This window comes from Bubalus kerabau, chromosome 1 (assembly GCF_029407905.1).
Source record: "Bubalus kerabau isolate K-KA32 ecotype Philippines breed swamp buffalo chromosome 1, PCC_UOA_SB_1v2, whole genome shotgun sequence".
In the NCBI taxonomy this organism is placed as follows: Eukaryota; Metazoa; Chordata; class Mammalia; order Artiodactyla; family Bovidae; genus Bubalus; species Bubalus kerabau.
Genome location: NC_073624.1, coordinates 228,830,706 through 228,841,406, shown reverse-complemented (window position 1 = coordinate 228,841,406; position 10,701 = coordinate 228,830,706).

The window sequence follows — 10,701 nt, the reverse complement described above, 5'->3', positions numbered from 1 at the left end:
AAGTAGAAGAGGTAGACAAAGGAACATCACAATTGTCCTAGGAGTGGCTGCTGGGCTTAGTGTAAGAGTGTTGTGAGAACCCTTCCCCATAATGTATAATAGACAGTAGCTGTAAATAATAATAGTAGTTATCAAGGGCTCCCTGTGTGCCAGGCATTTCTATAAATGCTTTTCATGAATTTCCTCATCCAATCCTTAAGCAATCCTGAGCGGTTAGTACTTGTAATTATCTCTGTTTTAAAGATGAGAAGCCTAAGATGGGAAACTTGAATAATTTACCCTAGGTAAATATTAAGCATTAACTGGAACTCAGGCATGTCTCCAAAGTCTATTTTATTAGTTGCTGGATCCTTCTCCCTGGAAAAAATGTTAAAGTTCTAGGAAAATGTATTTTTGTTAATGAGGAAAGTGTTCTTATATGATTAAGAGATAATGTTAAATAAAAGTATATGTTATCACATAAAAAGGAAAGACACTGCTCAAACCATGCTATATATATTGAGTAGAGAAGAACTAATAATTAGTAACAGTATATATCTTTGGAGTATGCCCAGAATGCACATTGGATAATAGTCAAAATGAGGTTTAAGATTATTTAAAATGTTTGATTTTTTTTCTAGAGTATTTACAATTTATTACTAATTATTACAATAATTAGTATTACAATTTATTTATCTATATCATTTGATATAGATCAAATGAACAAAGTGGCACATAGTATAATAGAAAAAATTCCCATATAGCATCATCCAGTTTAGGAAATAAGACATGACAAATATGGTTGAGTCCCTCATGTTTGCATTTCCTTACTTCCCCCAACAGAGGCAGTTGTACCTGAGAATTTGGAGTCTGTTGTTCTGTTGTATTTCCTTATACTTTTTAGTATATAAAGCATGTATTTAAAAAATTATTAAAAAAATAAAAAAATTATTAATAGGTTAATGAAATAGCCATGCTTCATGTTTTTAACTTTATGTAATAATATAGTGTATATATTATTCTACAACTTAGTTTTTTAAACTCAGCATCATATGTGCAAAATATTGATATTGATATGTTTATCTAGTTTAATTTTTTTCACTCCTGTATAGTCAGCTATACTTTGTTTTTTGGTTCTGTTGACAAGCATTTAGATAATTTCTACTGTTTTGCTGTTACAGAAAATTCTATTATCTTGTCACTGGGTATATGTGTACATTTCTGTAGATTCTATGTCTAAGAGGTGTTTGTAGGGTACACACATCTTGACTTTATTAGGCAGTGCCCATATCCTCTCCAATGTGACTGTACTTCTACCAGCAGCTCGAAAGAAACTCCATTGTTTCAGATCTCTGTTAACACTTGGCCACGACACATATTAATTATTACAAATCCAACTTTTTTTTACTAAAGAATGTACATGTCTTCTTTAGTACCTACATGTACCCATGTACCTACAAAGAAAGGGAAAGGGGAGAATAGAGGGAGACACAGAGATAGAGGCAGAGAGAGAGAGAAAGAGAAAAAGGAAATCAGGCAAGAGGCACAGGAAAGGAATCCTGTTGCTGAACCAGAGTGCAGCTTTGGTGTTTGAATAGGGCCAAACTGGAGCCCCAAGCAGGCTGAGCTGAGGTTGAGACCTCTAGGTAACTGACCAGGGCTGCTTACCTCTCCTTTTATTAAAGGCTATGTTTTGTGCAAGTGTCAGTCGCTCAGTTGTATCTGACCTCTTGCAACCCCATGGACTGTAGCCCACCAGGTTCCCCTGCCCATGGAGTTCTCCAGGCAAGAATACTGGAGTGGGTTGCCATTCCCTTCTTCAGAGGATCTTCCTGACCCACGGATTGAACCCTGGTCTCTTGCATGGCAGGCTGATTCTTTACTGTTTGAGCCACCAGGGAAGCCCATACTAGCCTCAGAACTGGAGGTTGAGAGGAGCCTGTAGTGGTTCCAAGTTTGTGAGAAGAGAGAAGGGCCTGTAGTGGTTCCAGGTTGGTGAGAAGAGACAGGCAGAAGCAGGTAGACAAAGAGGAGGTGCACTCAGAAGCTCTTCTCTGACTGGACCATAGACAGTCAGCCCTTTTATCTACAGATGATGTGGCTCATTTTCAGGGTGCTTGGTGGTTAACTCTCATGCAGACAGAGTCATTCATTATCCTATAATGCTGGCTTCTCTTGGGATATAATAATCAGCTTCACTATGAGGACATTTTAACAGCATAACCAGAGGAAATTACTTTATGTCACTTGGCGATTTATGAAAAGTAAAATGAATTCCGTGGTGGATGGAAATTTGACTTAATGTAGAATGTCAGAGATAAATAATTTCCCTGAGAACATAAGAAGGTAACTTATAGCACAGGACTCATGGTGCCTCAAGCCCAATCTTCCATCACTGACTCTGACAATGGGGAGGTGTTAGTGGGGTGATGAGATGGTTCTTTTTCCCTTATGTCAGCATGTCAACTTTGACACATTAGGAAGTCTGTTTTTGGCACACACCCATTCAGAGGCTTTCTTGTGCACTACATACACACCCATAGAGAGAGAGAGATACTTAGATAAGAGTGAAGGAATAAAGTTCATCTTTTTGAAGCTGAGTTTCCTTATCTGAAATGTCAATTATAATAACAATCCTAACCTCTCTGAAGCATGTACATTAAACAGGAATATCCAGGGAAGTTTTGCTAACTGAAGGCTGAATTCAGATGCTTATTTTAAAAATCTTTTGTGTGTGTGTGTGTGTGACAGCCTTTGACGCAGTTTCTCGCATATTTTATCTGTCACTACTTAGTCTGACTGGCTGCTAATGGGCTTGGGTGAACAGCCGGTTGTTTCCTCACCTAACCACTTGCTGTCCTATCTGTAGCTGAATAGGGAGGCTTCTAGTAAGGTTCTGGTTTTTATAAAGAAATTTGGTAGAGCTACAAATCTTGCTATAGGGGTTTCTTCCAGCAGAAGTATTTTGCCTTGTTTCTGTTTGATTTTTCTGATCATCATCTCTCCCCAAGGAGAGAGGTAATATGATTGATTCTTTTGTGAAGAAGAGAAGCAATGACACAACAGTGATGGTCAGCCCACGTTTTCGTCTGTTTCAACTGAGTAAAATTCATGCCAGTGCTTGGCCATTTAGCTGGTTCCAGAGCTACTTATTTCTCTCTAAAGATCTGGCTGCATTTAGTACAGGGTTCCACAGTGCCCAGTTTGTTTTATTTTATTGTGGTAAACGACTCATGTATAAACTTATAACCATGGGCTTCCTTATTGTTCCTCTAATCTTTTATAATAGATGGGGCTTTCCTGATGGCTCAGCAGTAAAGAATCTGCCTGCAATGCAGGAAACGCAGGAGAGGTGTCTCCGTCTGGAGGATCCCCCAGAGGAGAGCATGACAACCCTGGGGGAGGGCATGACACTCCAATGTTCTTGCCTGGAGAATCCTGTGGACATAGGAGCCTGGCGGGCTACAGTCCACAGGGTTGCAAAGAGTCAGACACAACTGAGCAACTGAGCACACACGCACACAGCCTATTAGATAGCAGGTAGGCGTTGCGGTGTTACTGACTTAGTTCTCTAAGCTTTTCTGGCACCCTGTGGTGTTGAGTAGCTCCCTACATTGAGAAGTTTTGCAGGGTAGCTCTGGTGATTAGGGTAGGAATGAAAAGTATCAGACTTAAATGCCAGAATGTCTTAACTGGACCCATGAGGTACACCACTGCTCACTGTGCTGCTTGTGGTGCTCATCATGCTACTCACTGTTCTCTCCTGGGCACATGGTAGGTGTGAATATCATACCCCCTCATGGATGCGTGGGGACGTGTGTCTAGTTCTGGCCAGTTGTTGAGTGGAAGTGACATGAACCACTTCCAGACAGGAGTATTTCATTGCCAGTTTGTGATACACACATGCAGCCACCCACTGCCTGAGTTCTCTTTCCCCCTCACATGGCAACTAGCAGCATTTTGAGTGAAGTGAGTGAAATCGCTCAGTCGTGTCCCACTCTTTGCGACCCCATGGACAGTAGCTTGCACCAGGCTCCTCTGTCCATGGGATTTTCTAGGCAAGAGTCCTGGAGTGGGTTGCCATTTCCTTCTCCAGGGAATCTTCCTGGAGAAGAACCCAGGTCTCCTGCATTGATAGATGATTTACCGACTGAGCCACCAGGGAAATCCAACTTTCGAGCAGCATTTTAGATGGTGCCTACTCTATCAATCTGGGTCCATGAGTGAAGTGATGAGCAGAGCCTCCCTGACCAACCGCCATGAACATGTACACTGAGTGAAAAAATAACCCTTTGCTATTTTATTATTATTATTAATTTTTTTGATCATGCTATGCAGCTTGCCGGATCTTAGTTTCCTGACCAGAAATTGAACCCACACCCCCTGCATTGAAAATTTGGAGTCTTAACCGTTGGACCTCTAGGGAATTCCCTAAACCTTTGTTCTTTGAAACTACTGATGATTGGGAGTTGCTCGTTACCAGAAAGAATCTAGCCTATTCAGGCTGACACAATGTTGACCGAGGGCCCTTTCTCAGTAACCTTTCCAATATAGCATTTCAGCTATACAAGTGGATTAAGCTTGTAATATGAGAAAAAAAGTATTTGTCATTTTCTCTTTGGTTGAGTTGAATTCTACCTGTCAGTATTTTCCCTGACTAGATCCCATCACACTTTTCAGAGCTACTTGACAGTGTTTCAGAGACTGCAGTTTGCCATCCCAGCACCTCTGAGCCTTTTGGCCTTTAGGCTGAAATCCCCATTTCCCCAGCTGCTCTATTTGTGATGCAAGGAATAATTCAAAGGGCTTTTTATTTTTTTTCTAATTTTATTTTATTTTTAAACTTTACATAATTGTATTAGTTTTGCCAAATAAAAATTCTGGTTAACTTTCTCTAGATATTTTTTACATCCCTGGATAATCATTATCCAAGACAATTCTCGGGATAGCCTTAGACTTCTAGCATCTTTATCATTCCTGTATTTAAGATCCCATAACCTATCGGTGGTATGTGATGTTCTAAGGTAAGAAGAGTGAGGGTTAGTGAAAACGTGTTAGGATCAATGGATTGACTATCCTGGGAGAGTCCAAGAGTTTCTAGAGTTATACTGCTAAGGGAATGGGTTCTTAAGATAGGAAATAATGGTTGGAGAGTGAAATATTTGAAATTGAGTAGTTGGGAGTTACAACTATTGGTAATAAATTTAAGGTTTGAACATTGGAGTAACTGAGGAAGTATGGAACACAGCTTACTGTAGGAGAGCAGGTTCAGAAACTGGTATTAATGGTTCTCAAAGGAGTTTCCAGGAAGTTAGAACATTTTTAAGATGTAGCATTTATACTCTTCTGTATTCCAGATTATGTATCTTAGCTTTTAGATCATCTTCATAAATTATACCACTGATTATTGAATTTTCTCTAACATGTTGGAACATTTATCCTAGTACATCATAGGTTCTGGAATTAGGGAGATCTAGGTTCAAACCTTGAATTTACTGTTTACTGGTTGTATGGCTTCGGGCACGTCAGTTCGAATCTTGTGAGTATCAGTTTCTTCATCTGAAAATTGGATAGATTTGGAACAGCCATCTTGTTGCGACAAAGGAATGAGTTGATGCCTTCTGCTGGCATGTGGTGGCACTAAGGTAATGATAACAACTAATATTCTTTATCCCGTTATTATTAAAGTAGAGAGGCCAAAGAGGCCTGAGGTGTTGGAAAATTGCCATGGTCAACCCTCAGGGAATATCCTAATTATATTACATCACATTATGTTACATTACATATTGCAGCCTAGCATTTGTTTTGAAGTTAATAAAAAAAATTAATTTTTCCAGCTCAGCAGTTTCTAGGAACAGAGAAACATTTCTACCCCATAAATTACTGAGAATGACTAACACACACACACACACACACACACACACACACACACACACCAGAATGCCACAAACTTGCTTTGTCAAATTAGATATTCATAAGATAATGAAATACAGCTTTTTACAGAAGATGTGTATTATAGCTGTTAAAAATCCTTCAGGGTTGTGAATGAGAGAAACTTAAAGCTAGAGTAGATCTTTCTGATTTTCTTGGTAGATAAATAGTATGCTGTCTCTGCCCCTGCTCTTTTATTTCCAACCTTTGACATTCACTGATCTTCTTTAACTGCTTTTTTCCAGGACTGATAAATCAGGAAAATTTCAGTGCTTTCATTTTAGACAAGACACCTGAAGTTCAGGAGAAGAAAAGCCAGGCTCTTGAAAGTCATTACACTTTGCTCGACTAGTGATTCTTGACCATAATCAGGTCAGCCACTACCCTGCCCTATTTTAAACAAATATTTTGTAATAACCCTTGACTATACGGAAATGAAATCCAAGGGTAATATAACCTATCTATTCATAATTAAATTATGCACATATTTCCTTAACTATAATACAAAAAAGCAATAAAGCAAAAGTTATTTATAATAAAATAATATATGTTTCATTATATAAATGCTCAGATTTGTCTACAGTATAAAATATAATAAAGCAGTCAGATACATGTCTGCACATTAAATCACTGTGAATGCACCCTACTAATGGCAGTCAGCACAGGTGTGTTGGATTGTCGACTCTGTTACCACAGGTGGGATCACTGTCGGTGACATTTAGAGAATCCCTGTTCTGAACAAAAGGAAAGCATAATTTCCCCTTTGTTTAGTGTATATAAATTGCCATGCAAAAAATTATTAGTGTTTCTATGTAAAAGGGGTTAAGGTTTAAGTTGAGTGATTATAAACAAATTTTTACTCACACAGATGGGTGATAGGACATTCTAATCATGAAGAATGTGGGATGTGATCTTTTTAATGAGAGATTGTCCCTCATATTGTAATGTCACCTGTCCTCTTCCTAAATGCCTATGTGTGTGTGTACTAAGTCTCTTCAGTCCTGTCTGACACTTTGCAACCCTATGGACTGTAGCCTGCCAGGTTCCTCTGTCCATTCTTGTCCAGGCAATAATACTGGAGTGGGCCATGCCCTCCTTCAGGGGATCTTCCTGACCCAGGGATTGAACCCACATCTCTTGTGTTTCCTGTCTTGCAGGCAGTTTATTTACAGCTGAGCCACCAGGGAAGGCTTAAATGCCTATGGTGTTCTCCAGTCATAACCGCAAACCTAGGCCCCACAAGGATCGTAAAGTGCTTTGGGGGTATTAACACTTATACTGAGAACCATGTTCTAGATATGTTGACTGGAGTACTTATAAGTTTAAAAAATTACTAAGGCCAAAGGCCTCCCAAAATAACCCTACAATTGTCTCTTTACACTCTACATTCCAGATATGTCAAAGTGTAAATCTGATCCTGTCATCCATTTGGTTTTTTTTTTTGGCTTGTGCTGGATCTTCATTGCTGCACAAGGGTTTTCTGTAGTTGTGGTGAGCAGTGACTACTCTTTGTTGTGATGCATGGGCTTCTCATTGGGGTGGCTTCTCTTGTTATGGAGCATAGGCTCTAGGCACGTGAGCTTCAGTAGCTGCAACACACAGACTCAATATTTGTAGCACATGGGCTTTAGCTGCTCCAAGGCGTGTGGAATCTTCCCAGACCAGGGATTGAACCCATGTTCCTTGCATTGGCAGGAGGATTCCCACCCACTGTACCACCAAGAAGTCCTGATCACGCCATCCTTTATGCCAACTTTCTTTAGACAGTTTGTGACTCCACTGAACTCATAATGAAGACCTAAATACTTGGCCCAGTCTGTGGTCCCCTTCTGATCTGACCCTTGTTGACCCCAGCTGCTGGTGGCTCCCCTGGATCCCAGCACTCCAGTTACGGTGGTCTTCTTTCACCTACTAGAATACATCATATTGCTTTCACTGCTACACTTCCAACCTTGTGCTGTGCTGAGTCGCTCAGTCATGTCCTACTCTTCTCGACCCCATGTAGCCTGCCAGGCCTCTCTGTCCATGGGGATTCTCCACGCAAGAATACTGGAGTGGGCTACCATGCCCTGCTCCAGGGAGTCTTCCCAACTCAGGGATCAGACCCAGGTCTCCTGCATTGCAGGCGTATTCTTTATCAACTGAGCCACCAGGGAAAACTCCCTAACATTTCCTACCTGTTTTCAGTTAACTCCTGTTCCTCCTTTAAATTGCAGCTCAATGACCACACCTTCAGGGAAGTGTTTGCTGATCTGAAAACAAAGTTAGCACCACCACGTACATCTCTTCTCATAGCCTCCACTTTTATAGCAGCTGCAATTTTATGTATACACATAGTTGGATTCATGTCTGTCTGCTCTGATAGTCTCTGAGCTTTCTGAAGGAAGGAACCGTGCCTGCTCTCTCTTCTCAGTGACTGAAATAGCAAAGCCCCTCACATATTCTGTTGAATGCATACACAAATAACTGAGTAGACAAAGGGATGGCTGAATTAACAAATGAGCAAACATATGCCTATAGCTAAGCTAACATTCCTGGGCCAAGTCTAGTTGAGTCAATGAATTTATTTGTTTTCTAATCATAGCAGAGCTCACACCCAACTGCTTAGAGAAATTAATGCTGTCATGTTTGACTTATTTGGCAAGAACAATATGTTCTAGTGTGAAGTAAGAAGTGTTGTGGTTGAGAAGTACAAGATGAGATTCACAGCAGAGGGGATAGTACTTCCTTATTCTTCAGTTGAACAAGTAATACATAAATCTATTCTTGTCATTTCAAATTCCAAAAGCCTCCCATTATCTTCTAGTCCTCCACCCAAAACATTTATGATTGACAATTGGTTGTATATTCAAATGGCCATAACCTCTGAATTTAATGTATTTATATGCTTACGTAGCTCTCCTTCTCTCCCTGTTTTTATTTTCGTTCAAATATAATTTTATTCGGACATAAAATATGTAAAGTCTTTGTGGAAAAGATAGCATGTTTGATTTGTAAGTAGATTATTAACGTATTTGAAAGCAGTAGTTTAGTCAAAATAAATAACTACATGTTACTTGTTACAGATTGAATTTTGTTTCCTCCCACTCATATGTTGAAGCCCTAACCCCCGAGTGTGGTGGTATTTGGTGATGACACCTTTGGGAAATAATGATAATTAGATTTAGAAGAGTCCCTCATGGTGGGGTTAGTGCCCTTTTAAGAAGAGAAACCAGATATCTTGCTGTCTCTTCACTGTGTAAAGACACACAGAGAAGGCAGCCTTTTGCAAGTTTATAAGAGAGTTTTCACCAGAAACTGATCTGTGGGTACCTGGATCTTGGACTTCTCAGCCTTCAGAACTATGATAGAATAAATTTTTGTTGTTTAGTCCATTCAGCCTGTGGTATTTTGTTATGGAAGCCTGAGTGAACTAAGGCATTATTGTAGCAAGTGATATAACCATGATTTCCAAGTTAATCTTATAGCATCGTTTATTCCTTAACTTAAATATGTGTTGAGTACCCACTATGCACCAGGAAAACAAAGGCGCTGCTTTCATGATGCTTACAGTCTTCTGAAGGCTGGGGGTGGGGTGGGAGATACATTCAGTAGCATTACACAACCAAGCAAAGAAACAGGCAATATGTTAGATAAATGTTATGAAGGAAAATATTGAAAGGAATTTTACAAAATTCAAGTATAAGAAATGCCTCATTTCTTTTAATCTCTAAATTGGTTAATTTTTAAATGAAGCCCTCAAGTGGGTGTCAGGGAGAAATTTAATCTCAGACATTTGGTGGACTTCTTCCACTTGATGGGACAAGCTGGGCCTTTTACTTTCTAGTCCACTCTGATTACCACACCAGGCTAGTTGTCCACTTTTACCTAGTCCCCAGAAGAAAGGTGGTTTTGCTGCTTCCATATCAAGTTGACATTGATTACAGACGTTGGTCTCCATGGATGCTGAGAAGGAGTATGGTGTTCCTTCTAGCTCTTCTTGGGATCTACAAATCCCTGCTTTCTCCTTGTTATAGCTCTTCAAACCTTCCTCCTCCTGTAGTTGGATACTTCTGCCTTTAGGTCAGGTGGCTGTGCTCTCGTACTAGAAACTACTGCCTTCAACTCTGCAACTTAAAAAACCCATAACCAATGTTGCTAGTGATTCAAAACACAAATTTTAGTTTTCTTCTTGGGGCAGAGGAGAAAGATAACTACTCATTCCTTCTAGTCTTCTTTTGTGTTATTAAGAAAAAGGTCACAAATCAATCTCTCAATGTTATCTTTCTGGACCTTTATGTAAAGACACATTTTTATAAAAAAAAATGTACTTGCTTTTAGCACTGAATAATATTAATGACTCTGTGCAACCCCATAGACGGCAGCTCATCAGGCTCCCCCATCCCCGGGATTCTCCAGGCAAGAACACTGGAGTGGGTTGCCATTTCCTTCTCCAATGCATGAAAGTGAAAAGTGAAAGTGAAGTCACTCTGTCATGTCCAACTCTTAGTGACCCCATGGACTGCAGCCTACCAGGCTCCTCCACCCATGGGATTTTCCAGGCAAGAGTACTGGAGTGGGGTGCCATCGCCTTCTCTGAATATTAATGAAAACTTTCCCCTGTTGTTAAATATTATTTTCAATCCTGGATTTTAATGGCTTTGTAAATATTAAATACATATGAAATTGTTAATGTAACTGATGCTCAAATTTAGATTTAGTTTATCTCCAATTTTCCTAATTATAAGCAATATGGTTATGACTTATACATAAATCTTTAATAGCAGTTCTAAAACTTTCTTAAGGTTAAAT